Source organism: Cebus imitator, unplaced genomic scaffold, assembly GCF_001604975.1.
Source record: "Cebus imitator isolate Cc_AM_T3 unplaced genomic scaffold, Cebus_imitator-1.0 Scaffold475, whole genome shotgun sequence".
NCBI lineage: Eukaryota > Metazoa > Chordata > Mammalia > Primates > Cebidae > Cebus > Cebus imitator.
In genome coordinates this window covers 2,601,918-2,622,757 of record NW_016107790.1, presented here as the reverse complement: position 1 = coordinate 2,622,757, position 20,840 = coordinate 2,601,918, and the positions used below count along the sequence as shown (strand labels likewise).

The 20,840-nt window shown below is 39.1% G+C and overlaps 1 protein-coding gene across 1 annotated transcript in view; it reads left to right on the top strand.

Moving 5' to 3' along the window:
• The first annotated feature begins 2,466 nt into the window (after nt 1–2,466).
• Nucleotides 2,467–20,840, top strand: part of PCSK2 (proprotein convertase subtilisin/kexin type 2) — a 221,293-nt gene continuing 202,919 nt past the window's right edge. Inside the window, exon 1 of the mRNA XM_017512652.2 lies at nt 2,467–2,569. The gene's annotated coding sequence lies outside the window, so the exon portion shown is untranslated. The remainder of the gene's footprint in view (nt 2,570–20,840) is intronic.

Genomic DNA, 20,840 nt, shown 5'->3' with positions numbered 1-20,840 from the left:
GTATAACCTTTCTGTCTGGCTTTTTAACTCAGCATTAAGTTTTCAAGCTTCATCCATTTTTTTACCATGTATCATTGCTTAATTCCTTTCCATTTAAAAATAATATTCCATTGTACATATAGATCATATTTTGTTTACTGTTTTATCAATTGATAGAAATGTGGGTTATTTCTAGTTTTTGACCAGTCTTTTATTTGACCTAATTCATATTGCTACTTCAGGAAATTGCAACCTTAAAAATTTGCCACTGATTGTTTTTCACAAATTCCCTGGGGGGATAGAGTAGGGTTTTTCCAACTGATCAAACCCTGGGACAGATCAAATAACAACAAATCCCATAAATGGAACTTTTCCAGATAGCTTCCAGACAATTATTTAGAGATGGGGCTTTTTGAATAACTCTAAACCCAGTCTGCACCCTGTAGTATTTGTTTGGCTACTGGTTTTCACAGCTACCGTGACTGTGAGAATGTTCATGTTCAAAGATGCTGCAGAGCTATGGAGAAGAAGACGGTCGTGGGGCAATTTAAACCAACACACAGTTTGCCATTGTTACTGAGATCCAACTTTTGTATTGAATAAATCACCTTTGGGTTGCTGCAAGCCTCTTGTTAATTTCCAGTGTTCTGAGAAAGTTGATTTGGCAATTTTTTTCAGAGTTCCATTTGCTTGTATATAACTGTAGATTATTGAAAGTTCTTACTCTGTCGTTCCCCCACCCCAACACACAGCATTATCTTCGAATGTAAAAACAAATGGAAATATCTTAATATGCATCAATAATGGAAAAGCTAAATGAGTCATGGTATATCCCATGTAATGGAGTAATATGCAGCAGTTCTAAAGAAGGAAGGAGTCTGGGTGATGCAGTGATATGCACCATAAACCCCAGAACACATGTTCACCTATGTAACAAACCTTCACATGTACCCTCAAACCCAAAATAAAAATTTGAAAAAGGAGGTAGTAAGTGGAAGTCTGTGATGTCATCTGACAAGGGAAGAACCACTTTCCATAATACTACGTGGGGTCGGGTGTGTGTGTGTGTGTTTAAGCAAAGAAGAAGATCTAAAACTCACTCATTTTATTATTAAGGAAATAATCATTTGCTCTTAGAAGTAGGAAGCCTAAAGAAAAAAAAAATTTAAAAAGGTAACCTAACTCCAATACTGCAAAAAAGGAAAACATGAAGAATTTTCACTTCGTTATTTGTGTTTTTCAGTTTTCTATATTTACTATATATTTCCTTGTATTAAAAATAAAATAATAATAATAAATGTTCTTTAAGAAATATTTGAGCCATACTGAGGCTCTATGTGATCCAAAAGTCTCGAATTGACCCCATCTATGTTAGAAAACCCTCTATCGAGCCATCCACATCTGCTTCCCTTTTCTTCCTAACACTGGATGGCAAGACACACACCAAAATTTTCAATAGCAAATACTTCAAGTCGTGGAATGCTTGTTGGTTTAGGGACTTTTTTGAGAATCTGATGAAACCATGTGTCCAATTTCCAAAAGATATACATATTTACACTATTTGTCAATAATTTGTGAGCATTCAATTAAATTAATTAATCAGGTTAAGAACTGCAGTGCGTCTTCATCAATATGAAGACATGTGGAGAAAAGGGAGCAACCTGGGAACTTCAAGGCTCTATGTTTATATAGAAGAGAAAAAAGATGCCCAGAGAGAAAACAACCTGCCCACAATTATACTGATGGTAACAGACATGAGCCACAGTCGGGTCTCCAAACTCCCAGGTCAAGGCTCTTCCCACCAAGTTACGTTGAATCATAGAATGAATGTCTGGCCTCTTCAGGCTCTCCAAGATTCTTAGAGGCCCTGCGTCACAGACAAGCTCTCATTATCGTGACTTCTCTGACTGACTGTGACCTAATCTCAAGGGTCCTTGGGATAGGAAGCTAAAGGGAAACCTGACCTGCCATCCAACAGGTATTTACTAAATTTAGGTGTTCCCACTATGCTTAGCCTGATAAGAGGCACCAAGGGATCACAGAAAAAGCCCAAGACTCAAGACAGACAGTCCAGCTGGGAAGACGTGACTAGAAAACATTACATCATAATTCTGGAGCAACCAGATGATACCTGGAGCATGCACACTAGTCCAAGGAGGACAAGGAGAATCTGATATGGATGTGAATGCAAAAGTAAGGCTCTATGGAAAAGGAGAGGGAATCAAAGGATGTGCAAAAAAACTTTAAAAATGGGGGAAAAAATTAAGGGGCAAGAGGAGAGTGGCCACCACAAACGCAAAGGCAAGAAGGGGAGGAGGACAGTGACAGGGAAATAGAGGGCCATGTCTGACAAGAGGCTTGCCAGTGGTTTTCTTGTATACTTCCCCACCCCATGGAGCCCTGCAAGCAACCCCAGCTTTGGTGTCCCTGTCCCCAGGCCAACCCCAGAAGCTAACTCTACCTGTGTCTGTTTGACTCTTCACAGCTTCCCTTTGCTGAAGGCCTGTACCACTTTTATCACAATGGCCTTGCAAAGGCCAAGAAAAGACGCAGCCTACACCACAAGCAGCAACTGGAGACAGACCCCAGGGTGAGTTTTCCCCAGAAACCTGCCTCCCAATCTCTGCTGCCACAGCTGAGCCCACCAATGGGGATGTGGAGGGGCTGGCAGGGGATTTTGAAGTAAAGGTACTTAATGTCTTATGATAGGGCAAATGGATGCTTTGCAGAGTCATCCCAGGGACTCTGCTCCCCTGTCTTGTGCATAATAAATAATCACAGGCCCCTTTGTATGGCTGGAGGAGGAGGAAGTTGGGATACCACCCTTTTACTGTCTTCTCCTGAGTTATTATTGAATGAGGACTTCCGGTTGCCTGGGACCACGTTTTGGGCTGTGATGGACAGGAAGACAGCAAGCGGTTCAATGAGTCATTTTGTGGAAGGTTCTACTGGTGAATTCACATGCTCAGAGGAGGTTGCCATGCCCCATGTTGTGAATGGAAAGAATGAGGGAGCCAGTAAGTGACCAGCTCACAGCAGGCAGTGGACTTCTCAGTATCCACGCATGACTGTGGCCATGAGACTCTCTCAGCCTTTCTTCTTATATTTTCTAGCACTGATCTAATTTATCTTCATGTCTCAGCTGTCTGCTTGATGTTCATCACCCCCATTTTTTTTTAAATCTTCAATCTTTACCTTGCTCTTGGACTCCAGATCCCATTTCCTACTCCCTCTGATGCTCAGATTCAACTTTTCCCCCATCAAACATATCGTCTTAGCAACAAAGTGGCTTCTCTCCCAGTGTTCCCACTTCTTGCTTTCAGAATAGGATCTTCGGTATTCATATCTTCCACCATCCCCCGTATCTATACACTCATCCGAATGGGTAGATTCTGACTTCTGTTATACAAATCACTAAGAGGAAAAGCATGTAATAACTCGGAGAAGTTGCTCTCTGTACTGAAGGCAGCGTAACCTCTTTCTCAGGACTCTAAGGGACCAGCTGATGAAAAGTGTGTCAGATGTTTGACCTAAGGATTTTCACAGGAGATTTCTTTTGAGCTGATAGAATCTGAAAACTCATTCTTGTGGGCTTTTCATGTGAACGTTTCCCTGGGTTTAATTTGAGCTTCAACTAGGGATTCTGAGAAAACAGTCTCTCAGCAGATCACCACCTGACAGGCCACGGGCAATTTTTTCTTTAACTTCTCAACCCAAGAGTTCCCACCTTCCCTAAAGAGGGCTTTCTGCTCTAGGAAGCCACTTTAACTTTACTTTTGCAGTAACAGTTAAGATGCCTGTGCTGCCAGCCAATGCCAAGTATTCTTAAAGGATCTGTCATAGAAGCTGGCACCAAGACCTAAGGGAGAAGTGCTCTACTCTGTATGATAGCAGCCTTGGCCTTGGCTGTATCAATTCATTGCCTGGGGATACCCTGGGCAGCCTTATGGACAGGGATCTTGCCTGTCTCCTCTCTGAATCCAAGGGGGGTACCAGTAGACAAAGATCACTGTGGTACACCATGACATTGGTCTTTCCTACACTTCAACCCTATGTGATAACCTTGCCATTTATGACCAGTTTTTTTCCTTTTAGTTATATGCTTTCTTAAAAGTCCCATTGGCTTCTCTTCTTCCATGATTAAAGGTGTTGCTCCAAGATTACTCAGAAACACACAAACTGGGGGCGGAAGGAAAGAGATACTTAAAAAGCTTGGGTTGGGAAAGAGAACTGAGGAACAGTGGAACTCAAAAGTCACTGTTTGCTCAGAGAGATTATTTAGCACCACTGGGCTGAGCTTTTCCCATTCTAGCACTTCTTGATATGATCTCTGAAATGCTGATTCTTGAAGTGTACACTGACATTTTTAAAATAGAAAATGGGACTCACTGGGCAATGAAAAGAGGAGATCAGGCACTGGTGATTCTAATCATTTGTCCTCAAAATATTATCTGTTATCACCAAAAGGGGTGTCTATTTCCTCTTCATTACCTATTTTAAGGGTCCAGATAGCCAATTGCCTCTACCTGGTAGTGGTAACCATCTTCCCCCGCCCATGAAGACCAACAGAAAATAGCAGAGAAACTAAAGAAGACCAAGTTTTCTATACCTTTTCTCTCTCTTATCATCAAGATTAAATGTCAGGAATGTTGTCAATAATAAGCTCATTCTAGGAAAGGAAATAAAACACAAAAATCTCATAATTCTTTGCAAAAAGAAAAAAAAAACTGCTAATGATGACTGCCTTGTTCTGAAATATTAGATTAAGGTCTGAGTCTTTCCTGCATGATGTTACTGTGGTTGTCTAATTTTGGAATCTGCTGATAGAAAAATAGAGCGGCAACTGTTCTGAAACAGAAATCATTGACTATGAACAGTTCGAGAACAGTAAAATAAAGATTCTGCCTTGTGGGTTTATAGATGTTAAATAAAAGAGTAAATACATCTAGTGTAGGAATACCCCAAGTGGGGGGTTCTCTAACACATTCAAGCAGGTTGCAGAAAGAAAAGTAAATGAAAGTATTGAGAGAAAAGGGGAAGGACCAAGTAACCCAAAGGAGGTCCAGGCTTTTACCGCTTACATAGATGTTGCAAGTTATGCTTTGTAAACAAAGAGTTTAAGAGTAAGTTATTTCCTCATCCTTGAAATGTACTCTCTCCAAGATCTGCTACCAACCTAAGAAATAAAAAATAAAAAGGTAGAAAACCAAGATAGTTTTTGTTTTTCTAACTTCAGACCAGAAATTTCAATGATGTTTGTCTCTCATGTAGCAATTAATTTTTATGTTTAAAGGAAAACAGAAAAAAAAAACTAGAAAGAGCTAAAGTGCTACTTTCTTTATATTCATCCTTGTTCATCAATATGCAGACAATAGCTAAGAAAACAGATTCTGATGTAGACTGTGTTAAAGATGCTCTCTTCTCTTTCCAATTCTTCCTACTAAAAGGTTAGCTGACTGCCGAGTATCATCGTTTAGATGCTGAAAAGCAAAAGTTTTGTCTTGTTTATTTCTATAATATCTTTGCATAGTTCAGTTCTGGGTATATACTAGTTGCTCAGGAAATGGCTGGGCATGTCAAATGAATGAATGATTGATGTTTTTTCTTCAGGGTTTTAATACATGGAATAGTATTACCTTTCTCATCTTATATTTTCTCCTTGTCCCAAAATGTGTCTCCATTAGGAAATAAAAGTACTATATAGTCTTCTCCCTAGCGCCTCTTTTACATACATTCTTAATTGTTGGTAACAGAAACCAATGACTGTTTCATTACTTCCAAGATTTATCACAAAGAATCCCATGAAGAACCAGTTCTTCATTTTCAAAGCTCAATCTGCCTTCTTCCTAATCATATTCACAGTCGTGGTACAAGCACCAAAGCAGGACAATGTGTCTGGAAGCTTTTGATAACGAAAATAATTCGAAGAGATAATAAATCAATCCAACACTGGGATGAAATAATAAAACTAAAAATACCTTTTCAACATTAGAGGAAAAAATAAATATTTTATGCCCAAAAGCTCTGTACGATTTGTTAAACATTAGCTAGAACACCACCAACAAATCTTAAAGCCAAACCTATCTGCAGTTCATGGTTAATCTGTCAATACCTCATAAATTCTACGAGTACTTGAGAAGCTTCTGAAAAGTAGATTTATTTAAGATAATATTTGCTTCACAGTTCTGTCAAACCATACTTGCACATCTGAAGTAGAATATTAAAATGAAATATATTTTAAAAACATGAAGGACTCATCGTTCTGTGAGTAACACACACTTGTCTTATGGAAGCCAAATAATTTAATAAAAAATAACCTGAACTTCATTTCTTGAGAGAGGTTATATTTGATTTGAGAATTAAAAACATATATTTCCTTTACTAAGCAGTTTTTCTAGACCATACAATTGTTCCTCAGTCATTTTTAAATGTGTTTCAGTTTTACAAGTCAGAAATGTCTATCAGTTCAATAAAACTTTCCTTGCTTTTCTCATCTCAAAGAATGGATATTTCCTTTGTGTTCTATATTTAGAAGCGTATCTTTCTAGCTTCTTTCTTATCCAAATGTATCCACATGTCTAATAACCACAGAAGGCAGCCACACCATCTGGTGGTGATCTGTTTTTTATCTTTAAGGGTCTATTCCTGAATATATTTGCAGAGTTTTCAAGATACTGCCAATAACCCACACAAGCTAGCTTCACTGGATAATATAATCACTTGAAATCTCATAAAACAACACCACTGGAGCAAAAGAAAATTTTCATATTCTTTAAAATTAACTGGATGTGACTCATATGATTTGTGTGTATTGTGGCCAAACTGTTTTTTCCTTTCATTTGGATTAGTTAACTATTTGATTACTTATTATAAATTAAAAGAGAAGAGACAGGAAAATGCTGTTACCTTTTGGAAAGTCTACTTTCTTTTCCTTTTTTGTTTTGTTTTTTTATTTTTATTTTTTGTTTTTTTCTGAGACAGAATCTCACTCTGTTGCCCAGGCTAGAGGATAGTGGAATGATGTTGGCTCACCACAAGCTCCGTCTCCTGGGTTCAAGCAATTCTCATGCCTCAGCCTCTTGAGTAACTGAGATTATAGGCGTGTGCCACGACACCTGGCTAATTTTTGTATTTTTAGTAGAGACGGGGGTTTCACATGTTGGCCAAGCTGGTCTCGAACTCCTGACATCAGGTGATCCACCTGCCTTGGCCTCCCAAAATGCTGGAAACTCTACTTTCAAATTAAAAATATCATGAAGAAAAATCTCCTCCTCCTCTTCTGTCTTGACCACACCTTCCTCCAGTGTATAACTAATGGAATTTGAGGTCACCTCTACTTACCATCATCACTATGACTGCATGAGAGCCTCACAGCCTGCGGGCTGGGTAAAAACAGGAATTAGATCGTTTTAGTCCCTTTTTTAAGGGATTTATACCCAATGAATAGGCTGTTTTTCATCCTCATACTTGTTAACTCTAAGAGGATGAGGTCTGAGGTTTTGAGGTGCTGCTCTGAGAAACATACAGGAATTCTCCAATTTATCTTCCAAATGTTTTCTTGAAGAAAAAAAATAAAGCACATACATTTGATTATATTTTACTTATTAAGAAACATAGTCGTGGTAAGTTTATTAATATTATAAGGAATACAAAAGTAAAAATAGCATTTTGTATTTTTCTAGAACATTCTCTTCTAGAGGGCATCTGTGGCTGCTATTTCCTCATATTCTCATTTCCTTGTAGCATAAAGTGGGCAAAGAGTGAGTTGAGAGTTTCCCAAATTCTCATGATTTGTAAGGAGCCTTAACCACTCCACGGTGCTGCTCTACACTCATTTGTATTCCATAATTAATTTTCCCTGCTCCTCTGCACAAAGAGAATTATAGAGCAGAAAGAGTCCTAAAGAAACATTGATTCAGCCCTTGACCTTGAACCATTAAAATGTAATTTTACCATTGAGGCAAAATAGACCCAGAGAGAGAGAGAGAATGTGACTTCCCTGGGGCCACACAGCTATAATTGATAGGGAGAAAATATAACTCATGACTCCTCTCAATATGAAGTCTGACTTAAGTAAAAAGTTAAATGAGAACTGATATTGTTTATGAACTCGTGGTTCTTTAAAAAATTGCACTAATTAGTCACTGAATTTTCTCGATTGAAAATAATGTGGTGCAAAGAAGCGAAGTTACATCATAAGTTTATGTCACTTATATGAATTCAATGAGCTCAGCTATAAATGGAAAAGTGAAAAAGGAGAGGGAAATAAAAAGGGTGGCACTTGGACTCACTGTTCTGCTCAATTTGCTTATGCTCTGGAGTGGCCGTGCACTGAAAGCCGCTGAGTATGCAGTTGACCTTGGTTCCCTGGTGACCCTCAGAGTGGGAGCATTTTGCCTTTCTGGGGGCGAACCTATAGCATTCAAAGATAATATTTTTGATTCAAAATATTTCGTAACTGCAAGCCGACTTCTTCATCTGCCATGAGAACAATGGAACACAACCAGATTCCACTGTGAAAGGGAAATGCCACACTTGCCATGTATTGAGACAAAATATCAGTTTCTAATTGCCTTAAGAAGTTTTCAAAGTTAATTTTAACCATGCGTAAGTTCTACTTTGCACACTTTAGAATTCACTACCTAAGGCATGATTCCTCTAGGAAAAAGTAAACAAAGATGGGGTCTTCGTTGTAAATTTCCTGGAAACAGACTCTGCAATGCAGCGTTGGGTGCCAGAGACTTCTTGGAAGGTATGGAAGAGAACGTTGGGCAAAGGGAGAAGCTGAGCAGCGGTGTGCTCGCAACAGGGGCCTCAGTCGATTTTACAGGAAACTTAGAAGCAAGAATAGCCCTTCAGAGTTACCCCAGTGTGAGGCAAAGGGATCAGGCTTTTGTGCCCCCCGCCATGGCCAGTTATTGGCATGGGCACTCCCTCAGAGTAAACATTGTCTTAGGTAAATCACCTCCGGCTACCAAAGGCAATTCTCAGTGAAAGACAAACTCTGAGCCACATTTAGCAGCCTGAGGAAATGTGTGACAGCCCTAAGAAGGACATTTGGGGAGCGCACCACCGTTGTCATCACAGCTGCCATGCCCGCTTCACTCAACTTGCCTGTAAACTCACATTTGATTCAGGAGGCATTTCCTGGGAGTCATTTCCAAGGATGGATCATCCCCAACTGCACCCAGGAGCGTGAAAATGTATCATACACTACCATCCCTTGAAGGAGCTTACCACCTTGGAGGAGTGTGTTCAGATCTGCTGTACTCCATGACCCCTGCTCGGTCCCACTCTGATCTCATTAGTTCACCTTTCCTGGCTTGGTGACAGGTCAGAGGAGGAACATGGCATTGTTCCTATCAATGCCCTTGGGAAGAACTCAGGCAGATACTGATACTTATGGAGATGAAAAAAAATTCCCAGTTTACACCCAGGCCTGAGAGCAGACATTTTCTCCTGAAGTCCAAGGATACAGTGAGGCTTCATGCACAGGACAGTGGTTCTCAATGGGGCACAATTTTGTCCCTAGAGAACATTTGGCAATGTGTAGAGACAGTTTAGAATGTCACAATGGGTAGTGGGGGTGTTTCTACTGGCATCTAGTGAGTCAGGGCCAGGGATGCCACTAAAAATCCTGAAGGCACAAGACAGCCCCACGACAAATAATTATCTGGCCCCAAATGTGAATAGTGCTGAACCTGAGAACCCCTGGCATAGGGGAACAGCCCTAAAGTCAGATAGCCATCATGTGATTTCCTCTCTGCCCCTCTCCGCAGTGTGACCTTACACAGGTTAGTACCTAACTGTTGAGGACTCAGTATCCTTGTCTACCAAATAGGGTAAGAATTAGCCCACAGGATCAAAGGGAAGATCAAATGCCATAAAACAGGTGATGCATTTGCCACTGTGCAAAACAAATTATCACAAATAAAGCAGCTTAAGAGAACATGAATGTATTGTCTCGCTGTTTCTATAAATCTAGCACAGCATGGCTGGATTGGGCTTCAATCAAGTGATTAGCCAGACTGGGTACTTTCCTGTCTGAAGACTCTATGGAAGAATTCCCTCCAGGCTCCTTCAGGCTATCGGCAGAATTTGGTTCCTTGGGGTTGCAGGACTGAGGTCCCTGTTTCCTTGCTGTTGGCCAGGTTTGTGCTCTGCTCTGAGGGTCACTTGCCTTTCTTCTCTTATGGCTCCCTTCATCTTCAAGCCATCAACAGTTATCAAATGTTCCCTGCACTTCTTATCTCTTTAACTTCCCCTTCTGTTTTCACAGGCTTCACTGGAGTCACTCAGATAACCAGAAAAATCTCCCTTTCTTAAGGTCTGCAAAATAGTCAAAGTTCTTCCTGATCCTTGACTTTTCTGGAAGAGTGGAGATGCCTTCCCAGATCAGGAGCTCTCCCTGCACAGCCCAGCTCCCCACCCACCCCTGCTGCCCTTTTCCAGAGATTGCACTGAACTAAGAGGGTAAACCATGAATTTATAGGCACATGATCTCAACCATATTTTGAACCCAAATAGTGAAGCCAAGAGACCCAAGTGAAGCAGTTTCTAACTTAGTCTCCCATCTGTGGTCAAATCCATTTTCTCGATAACATGCCAAGAGGTCACAGGGTATAAACCATTCATGAGTGATGCATGTTGAGAGTTACTTGGCAGCATCAGGAAAAGGAGATATGCAATGGGGAAGGTATGCAAAAGAAGCGAGGTAGAGATGTCTTTATGGATTCCCCAACCTGTGGGGAAAATTCACCTGCTCTAATCCTCTGCTTTCAGAATACGGCAGGGAGGACTTCTAGCATCTCCGCTGGGCATTGTAGATATGCCTGGCTTCCCGCCTCAAAGAGCTGCTGCTAGTGCTATAATTAACTATTTGTGGGGAACAGGGGAGGATTATTTACCACAACTTCAGAAAGGCACAGGGAAAGCTGCTAATGAGTAAGCCTGTTTTTTTTTTTTTTTTTTTCTAGATGTTGTGAGCACATTTTTAAATAATGGGTACTATTCGTGCTGTCATGCTTCCTAAAGGGAAAGCAAGAGCTCTCGGGGAGGCATCAAGCTAGCAAAGCTAGAGATCTCTGGGGAATTTTAACTTTCTTTGGGAGAATTCTAAAAAGCCCCAGTGTAGAGAAAAGCAACATGGAGAAAACTGGTGACTCTGTATCATCTTTACAACTCTCAAGATGAAGACTCTCCAACGGTGGGCTAGCAAACATTTTGCGCTTCCTGGAAAATCTTAGATATTTGCAGGGCAAAATTCCCGACCTGCCTCATTTGATTCCCTCCCAAACTTTCCCCAAGATGTAAAAGGAAATGCATTTATATATCCAAAATGTCTCTATTATATCTTCTAAAAATGATCATCATGTGTATGCTTATTAAATTCACAATGTAACTCTCTTATCTAGTTGTTTGCTAGCAAACCATTTGTTCATTCAACAAATAGTTACTGAGCCCAAACTACCTACTGGCCACTGTTCTGCATACTGAGATATAACAGTGAACAAAAAAAAGTCCCCCTCCCAGGGGGCTTGTTTGCTAGTGGCGATGAAGGAGAGAAACAAAAAACAGATGACCAAGTAATTGTATGACTGGTGGTCAAAATGCTATGAGAATGAGTAGAGCAGAGTATGAATAGAGGGAGAGCCATAGAGGGGCGTTTCTATTTCATAAAAAGAATTTAAATATAGGGTTGGGCTAGTCTGGGAAAGTGGAATTTAAATATAGACCTGAAGGAGAGGAGGGGGGTATCCATGTGGCTACATGGAGGAAGAGCACTCTAGGCAGAGGAATCATTAAGGGAAAAGACCTGGAACCCAGGACATACCTAGTATGTTCTAGGAAAAGCAAGAATGCCATAAGGCTGCAAAGGAGTAAGCCAAGGACGGTGGGGAAGGAGATGAGGTCAGAGAGGAACAAGAGAGCAAGACCATGGGTGACATAATAAGCCAGGGAAAGAACACTGAATTGATTCTGAATGAGATGTGGCTGCTCTGCCTATGGATAAATTGCAGACTATAGGGTGGAGGCGGGGGTAGGGGACAATTGGACTAGAGAGATCCATAGGAAGCAATTGCAATATTCCAAAGAAAGGCCAGTGGCCTAGACCAGGGTAGAAGTGGTAGAGGCAGTGAGAAACAAATTAGATCTGGGAGTATGTTGTGAAGGTAGAGTCTTCAAATTTGTTGATACATTTGCTAATGGATTAGATGAAGAATGAGAGAGGAAGTGAGAAGGCAAAGGTGACTCCTAAGTTGTTGGCCTGCGATACTACAGAATGAAGATGGCACTTATGCAGATGGACAAGAGAGTGAGAGGAGCAAGTTGATGGGGACTGGTTAGGCAATTAAGAGTTTAGTTTTAAGCACGCTAACATTTGAGATTTGTATTAAGCAACCAGGTGGAGATGTGACATGAACAGATGGACTTAAGGATCTAGGAGAGAGGTCAGAGTTGGAGATATAAACTGAGAGGCATCCAGATATGGTCAGCATTCACTGCCAGGAGACTAGTTGAGCTTACCTAAGAAATGAGTGTAGATACAGAAGAGGAAATATGTGGGACTGAGCTCTACGGTACTCTAAGATTTAGAAGTTAAGGAGAAAATGGGACCAACAAAGGAGACAGAAAAGCAGCAAGTAATCTAGAAATAGGATCAGAGGTCAAGAGAAGGCCAAGTTAGTCATTGTGTTCTAGCTCATCTACATTTTACCATAGTAAATTGGCCATCCCTATAATTATTTCTTATTAGAGGTATCAATGTTTCTTCACTTTTTCCCTCTCTGATCTATTTTTCAAATGCTTTCTCAATGGGTATTGAAATACATGGTCACACATGAACTTACGAAATTAAAATAGTGGTATAAATTTTGTTTCAACTGGATACTGATGTATCTGGGCTGGATGGTGTGCTTTAAAGCAGCAGAGGGTCACATTTGACCCAAAATGATGAGAATCTAGATCTTAAACCTGCAAGCCCAGCTACGCACTAACTCAGAGCCAAGACCTCATTCTGCAAGCTGCCAGGTGAAGTTACCAGGAAACAGCCTCTGTTTGGCATGGCAAGGGAAGAACCTGAATTGGGCACCTCGTTTTAATTTTAACAAACTATAAAAGCCATGAGAAAGATCACGTTTGACTATAAACCAAAGAACATTACCCTCCAATTAAGGAAAATAAAAATCTAAGTTGTCATTGATTTAATTCTGATCACATTTTCATAGATTTCAGAAAGATAGAGTTTTTAAAATAATCTCCTGTTAAGAATCAAAAATCTTTCTAGGATATAATTTCTCATTCCTCGAACCTCGCTTCAGAATAAATTTTATTCAATATTTAGCTTAAGGAGACTATAAATATTCCTTAATGGTGGCATAAATGAACAGTGTACCTCAAAGAAAAATTTTTTAATACTCTTTAGAGCTCCCTCTGGGTATTTTTAAATTGGTTTAGCTATTTTCCTTTTTGATACCTATTGACATGTTTGTGATCACATCTCCATCTATAAACATGTTTCATGCTCTTAAAGCCAAACCAAGGGAATTTTGAAAATGAGTGGAATTGAATTCCTGCCATTTCCAGCAATTTCAAGGCCTTGTGGGTTCAGGAGAGGATAACAGTGCAGCCACGTCTAGAAATGAGTAAACAGAAGTTAGGCAAAGAGATTCATGTCTGAATAACAACCCAATTGCTGGAGTTCATCTAATTGGTTTGCCATTATCTGTACCAAAAATGTTGTGTTTTTCATGTGCTCTACGATGACCATGTCCCATTTAGCAATAAAGAACTTAATGCCTGAGAGAAAACAGGTAAGACAAAACAATTTTCCATTTTCCATTCCCCCTGAAAAGGGAGAGCAGCACCCACCCTCAAGTAAAGAATGCTTTAATGGATGTTAGTCTGTGAGGACACCTTAGAGACTAGACACGGGAAAGCTCCTTCTCCCAGCAGAAGCAAAGCAAAGCAAAGCAACTAAAACCTATTGTGTGAAAAGAGACCCAAATGATTGTCTATCAGAGAGAAAGGGGACATGATAGAGAGAGTCCAATCTAAGGTTTCTTGAGTTCCAGTACTTACACTGACACCATTAACTGTACTCTCCTTGAGCTCACCATTGTATCTCCCAGTTTTCAGTTCCCTTGTCTATACAATGAGGAGCGTGGACTAGTCTCTAAGATGCCCTCTCAGGTCCTAAATCTGAGACTTCAGGGACAAACAGGAAGCCCCTCCAACTAGTTAATATCAAAATCAAGAGTAAAAACTCAGCTCTTCTAACCAGTTTGTGACCCTTCCTTTACACGTCTTTCTTTTCATCTGAGAAATAGGGTTTTTTATTTAAATCAGTGTTTTAAAATGTTTGCAAGAACTAGCATGTATATGTTGGTATCCTCAGCTTATAGAAGACAACTTCAAATCCTGTACTGTCCAAACCAATTCAATGGAGCCCTAAAATTCCATTTCTTGTCCCGGGGAAAATGTTAGATGATGAGGCAAATAATAGCTCCTCTATCATATTTTATAAATTGGGATTTGGTTTAAGATTTCACTGATATCATGGATGTGAAGGAGTGGGGGGTCCTTCAGAAAAAAAATAATGTTTGAAAACCTTTGATTGCCAAACAAGTTCGATTCTTCAACCCAGTCAATCAGTGTGTCCAACAGGGATAACAAGCTGGATGCCTAGAAGGGCCATGCAAATAAATTACAAATTGAGGTAGGTCAGCTGTAAGCAAAACAGCTACTCAAGCAAGAAAATAAATGACAAAATGATCTTCTCCTCTATATGAGGAACACAACAGAGAGGGTTGGGGACTGTGGTGAACCTGAGTGTGTACACCCTCTTACAAGGAGGAAGCGGATTCTTATTCTCAGCTGATCATTACCTCCACTAATGGACATCCATGGTTGCCACATCTACAATTTTTGAAGAAAAGTAGCTACTATCAATCTTTGTAAAGAATCTTTTATCTTTTAAAAAAATATTAGTGATTACATTAAAATGTCTTAACACACTATCCAACCTAAAGAAATTGTATCAGCAGAACAAATTTTTCCATGCACTATCATTTTGCAATCTCTACTCTACAACACCCCAGGATGGGATGACCCCGGTAGGACACCTCTATGACTAGTCCTTGACTTCACTATTTGCCAAGGTAGTCCACATAAAAGTTCTTTAAGGAAATCCCAAAGCTACTTCCTTGTAGCCTTGGTTCATAATCCACATTCTCCTTTTTGAGACCAAATTAATCTATCTTCCAAGTGAGAGCACTTCAAACATTTGGAAATAGTTATGATGCCCCCAGACTTTCCAAGGGTAAATATTCTTGGTTCTTTCAGATATTTCAGATGTTTTAATTGAATTTGGCGCTTCTTCTCCTTGCTTTCCTGATCACATCTCTCTGAACATTATTGGAGAACAATACACTATACCATCCTGGTATGCTCTGATGATTTCAAAGGAGTATTGGATGCTCATTTCCCATATCTTCCCATATTTTAAAAGCTATTCTTCTATGAGCACATCTTAAAATCATGTTAGCATTTTTTTTGGAAGTCATAGATCTCACGTTGATTCATACTGACCCTACAATTAGCTAAAATGTCTAGGTTCTTCTAAAGCATACTCATAATCCATCCTTGAAGAATAGAGATATTGGTTCTAAAACAAGGAACTTTTCAAAATGATTTACTTTTTGAATTTTCATCTTATGAAAATTAAGTTAATTCTTACCTGTCAAGATTTTATTAAATTTGGATTCAGTCTCCTTTCCACCTCCTTGTCATCTGTGATTTTGATCAGCATCTATATCTTCAACAGTTCTTAAGAAAAAAGTTAAATAATACAGAAAAAAATGGCAAAGTTCAGAACCCTTTGTCCAGGGTGATATGAATCTATTAATACAGACTCTAAGGAGTATTTTACACTGACCCCATATTAAAAGGAAATGATAAAGCACCCAAGGTCCCAAAAGCATCATTCAAGTTAAATGAAAAACAGGGTCTCACCAGGGAGGCTATATGAAAACTGTGTTTATATTGCTTAACTCCATCACTCTGAATCTGGTTGATTTGTGTGTGTAGATGGCTCTCTGAGAAATCAGTTTATTTGCCATAGAGCAACCTAACTTGGTCATTCACATGACCAAAATTATTAGACCAACATGTTTTCAATCTGGTCCCTTGAGGCAATTTGAATTCCATTGATAACTTGTCCACATACCTGCAACTGATTGATGTTTCAACATGAAAATTTTGATCAGAGAACCAAAATCAATGAGTACTTGTTCATTTCAAGGGTGCCAGGTGGCACTCAAGTGTAGAACAAACCAAATTTTTATAAAACTTAATAAAGTGATTTCCTTTAAATGAGTAAGCCAAGATATCTCAGACATAGACTAATCAGCTAAGGACCATATTCTCCACAGCTGAAATATTGCCTAACATTGAACTTCTATCAGTGCTTCCAAAGTAATTATTCTAACACTTATTCATGTGACATGGGCGAGTCATTTAACCTTCACTAATTGTCATCATTTTATCTTCTCTACCATTAAATAATAATGAAAGTCCAAATATTCTGGAAATAAATTTTCTTAATTTTTAATCCCTATCATGGAATTACAATGAAAGTGCAAATGTCTGCAAATACATGCCTAAGACTTCAAAGCTAGAAGTATGACTTTATCTTTGACAGTACATGCTAATTTCACAAATACATTATAACTTTGCCAGGGCAGAAAAAGTGATAGTGTCATCTATCCCTTTTGCATCTTCTTAGTTCTCTACTTTTTTTCCTTGACTGCTCCTACTCCATGAAAAATATGAGTGAGAATTAAAACACTGTTCCTTAAACTATGTTATGCTGGAGTCCTTGGATTTTCTATAAGAATGTTGTGAATAATGAAGATATTAGGATAAACTAGATTATGCAGCAGTAACAAATTAACTTCTAACTCCCAATGGTTTAATATACAAATGTTTCCTTTTCACTGTGCTACAAGTCACAAGTCCAGCATGAGTTGGATAGAGGCTCTAATTAATATAATGCTGTTGAAAATTTCACCATCTTGAAATGCCACTATCCTAGCACAAGTCTTCCAGGACACTAGAAGAGAAAGAGAAAGTGAAAGCGTAATAAGCTCTACCCACTTGTGAATGCCTTAGCTTGAAAATGTTACATATCACTCTGCTCACTACCCATTAGCCAGAACTAGGCAAAATGAATGTCTTAATGAAAAGAAGCTAAGAAGTGTGGTTCTCCTGTGTGCTCAAGAAGGAGAGACAAACTGGATTTGGGAGCAGAAGTCCCTTGCATAGTGTTTTTTTATTCAAAACAATAATAAACATGTGAGTAAGAGCCCATGTTCTATTCTTCTTGGTGATCCTTGGGATTGAGACTTTCCCATAAGTTCAGCACTCATGTTTATAATTATATTGGCAACAATACTACCGTGCAATCTCTAGCTATTGAAAAAGGGTAGAGTATTGACACCAAACTGGGATGCTTGTGTTGTCCTAAAATGATTGGAACAGTATCTCTCATCACATGTGACCTTCTGCAATAAGGCCAAGCCTCTCCTCTATCAATAGGTAGAGTCTATTTCTTCACTGATGTGAAGGTTCTGTAACATTTTATCTGGTAGAATGTGGTAGGAGTGATACTGGGCCAATTCTGGGCATAGTCAGCCTCTATCTGACCTGGTAGCTTCCACTCCTTCCTCTCAGAAGCTAAAGAAGTGTGACTATCCTGAGAACATCATGTTGTGAGTATGTCAGGCCAGATGGAGAGACTGATACACTATGGGGAGAGAGAAAGGCCAAGGAGCACCAGGATACCAGACCTATGAGTGAAGAAGCCACCTCAGAAGTGGATCTTGTAGCCCTAGTCCCAACTGCTGCTACCTGGAGACAAACTATCCAAATATGTCTCTTCTGAATTCCTGATCCAAAAGATCTTGAGCCAAATAAACCAGTTGTTTTAAGCCATTAATGTGTAGTGTGATTTATTATGCAGCAATTGATAACAAGAAGACGAATGAATTTTCCCACCAGTGTAGAGGGGATGAGTAGTGGAGAACTGAGCACAGAGCACATTAAAATGGACTCTGAAACACTACACCCCAGCAATTTACAGCAGAGTCACATTGTGTTTAAATCCGCGTTGTTTCTTTGGCATTGCTGTGTTTGTGTGGTGTTTATATTTGACTCAACTTGTTTCAGTTTTATAGTTGTATAGGAACCATAATAATTAGGAATTGTGACTCTATTTTATTTTGTGCTGATTTTATATGTATAATATTGGGAGACTAATGAAAAATGGTTTTCCTTATAAAAGAGTCCATTTCTTGTTCGAGTTTATTCAAGTTTAAGAAATCAATGCATTTGAAAAAGACATAAAAGAAGTAGGATTTTCCAAAGTGTAAACTTTGGCATGAAACAAAAGCAAGGCACCCGTTTAGGTGCGGTAATATTAGCAGGTAGCAGTGTGTGTGGAGAGGAGAGTCAAAAGAAGACTCGGGAGTTGTGAGTTCTAATCACAGCTCAGCCATTTATTGTCTATGTGGGCTCCAGATAACCACTTAGCTTTTATGATCTTAATGTCCTCTTCTGTTAAATGATTAGTGACATCATCTGTGCTTATTTCATGGGGTTACTCTGGCAATCAAATATGACAGATAGAAAGAAAGGTCCCCTGAAAACTGTGAAGAGTTACTATTGTTCATAGAGATTCAAGCCAGAGTCTTAAGTTTTGTGCTGACAAATCTAAAAATAACCTGACTAAAAACGTGTAGCAACTGAGTTTCAAAGGACCTCAAATAAAATTATTTTTAAAAATTCATGCCGAAAAAAAAAATTCATGCCAGTATAAGATTAAATAGGAAATACATTGGATTTACATTTTCTCTGAAGTATGAGGAAACTTGCAGTCTGCTGGGATCCATCACATTGCTTGATCTGGGAAAAAAAAAGGACGAATTCAGAAGGCTTGTCCCTCTCTGAATTCCTGTTACCTCCTAGTCTCTCTGGAGTGTAAACTTGTGGCCAAGGTTATAAGCTTTGAATAAATTTTGGTTTGAATCTCAGGTTCACCACTCCACTTGCCAGTTACATAAGTTTACATTGGTATTTAATATCTCACAACCACATCTACAAAATGTGGGTAATAATAATACCATGTATGTCAAGGGTTGATGTGAGCATTAAATGAAATGACGCTAGGCTAGATGTTCAAAAGATGATAGCCATGATTAATAATATTCTGTTCTCTAGCATTTGATTACATGGTGACTGATACTGATCTCTGAAACTTGCCTATGTGTTAGCATTTTTGTTCACTGCTGTCCTTTAGCAATCTTACATATCATAAAAAATTAGCTATGCATGGTGGTTTTATTTTCATTTTATCAAGATGATACAGTTTACAGCTTAAACAATCAAATGCAAGCCTTATAATTAAAAACAGAATCATTTTGCTGCAGCTTTCCCAAATCCCAAGTCTCGGTCCCTCAAAGGCATCACCCACCAATTCTTTAAGTGTTTCTTGTGCTAATTAACTCCACATTTTAAAATAATATGTGTTATGCTGAAATGTGTGGATTTGTTTCATTTCGGATAAGTTGTCTATTGGCTTTCTTCTATGGAAGATGTGTTTTTTACTTTTAACTGTAATACACATACACACATACCATGTTTATATTTTTTCCAACTTTTGAATATAGACGTATCACAAGATGGAGCTAAATTAATATTCAGTGTTTATATTATTGTGAATCCTTAAGTATTATTTACAGTTGAGCCACTTATACCAATAACATTTCCTCCTCTCTCAAACAGCTTTTGGTTTCCCAAGAGTTAATGATGGCCCTATAATCCCGGCACATTGGCAGGCTGAGGTGTGTGGATTGCTTGAGCCCAGGAGTTTGAGACCAGCTTGAGCAACAAAGCAAGATCTTGTTTCTACGAAAAAATATTAGCTGGGTATAGTGGCACATTCCTGTAGTCCCAGCTACTCAAGAAGCTGAGGTGGGAGGATTGCTTGAGCCCAAGAAGTGGAGGTTGCAGTGAGCTAGAATGGTGCTCCTGAACTCCAGCCTGGGCAACACAGTGAGACCCTGTCTCAAAAATAATAATAATAATAATAATAATAAGACGGCTTTTTTTTTTTAATTTTCTTACTTTCCTATGTCCTTATGTCTAATTTTCCCTCTACACTGTCTAATAGTTTCCTAAATTTTTTCAGTATGGTCAAACGCATCTGCTAAACAATCCATTGCTTTATTTGGTTGCCATTGACCCTAGAGACACCATCCCTTGGCTTCGCTAAATAGTGGTTGCTCTCTGGACCAGCTCACACCTCTTACCCTAGCACTTCCTTCACTGTTATCTCAGGAATTCCCTGTTGGCTGGATGGTGTTGGATTCCTCTTTCCCGGAGCTCCTTCATTTCTCTATCTGTTTCTTTTCTTATTCTGATGGAGAATGTCCTTCGTGAGAGGTGACTTCTTAGGACTTTTAGTCTGTGTTCAAATCAATTAATAGTTTGACAGGTTATCAATTATTAGGTTGGGAATAAACATCTCTCAAAAATTTGCAAGTGTTTCCTCTGTTATCTCTGCCTACAATGGTGCCATTGGGAGGTCGAGATCATTCTGATTCCCATTTCCTGGTATTCCTCTTTCTCTCTAGAATTTGCTCTTAGTTCTCTACATGTTGCAGTGAAGCTCATTTCTCTTATTTGATTTTCTTGTTTGTTTTACTTTCATTTTTTCCCATGAAAGCTGTATTTCACTACTGACATGACATTTGAATATTCACTGCAAAGCTTTAAAATGTGTGTGGCCCATCCGCATGCAA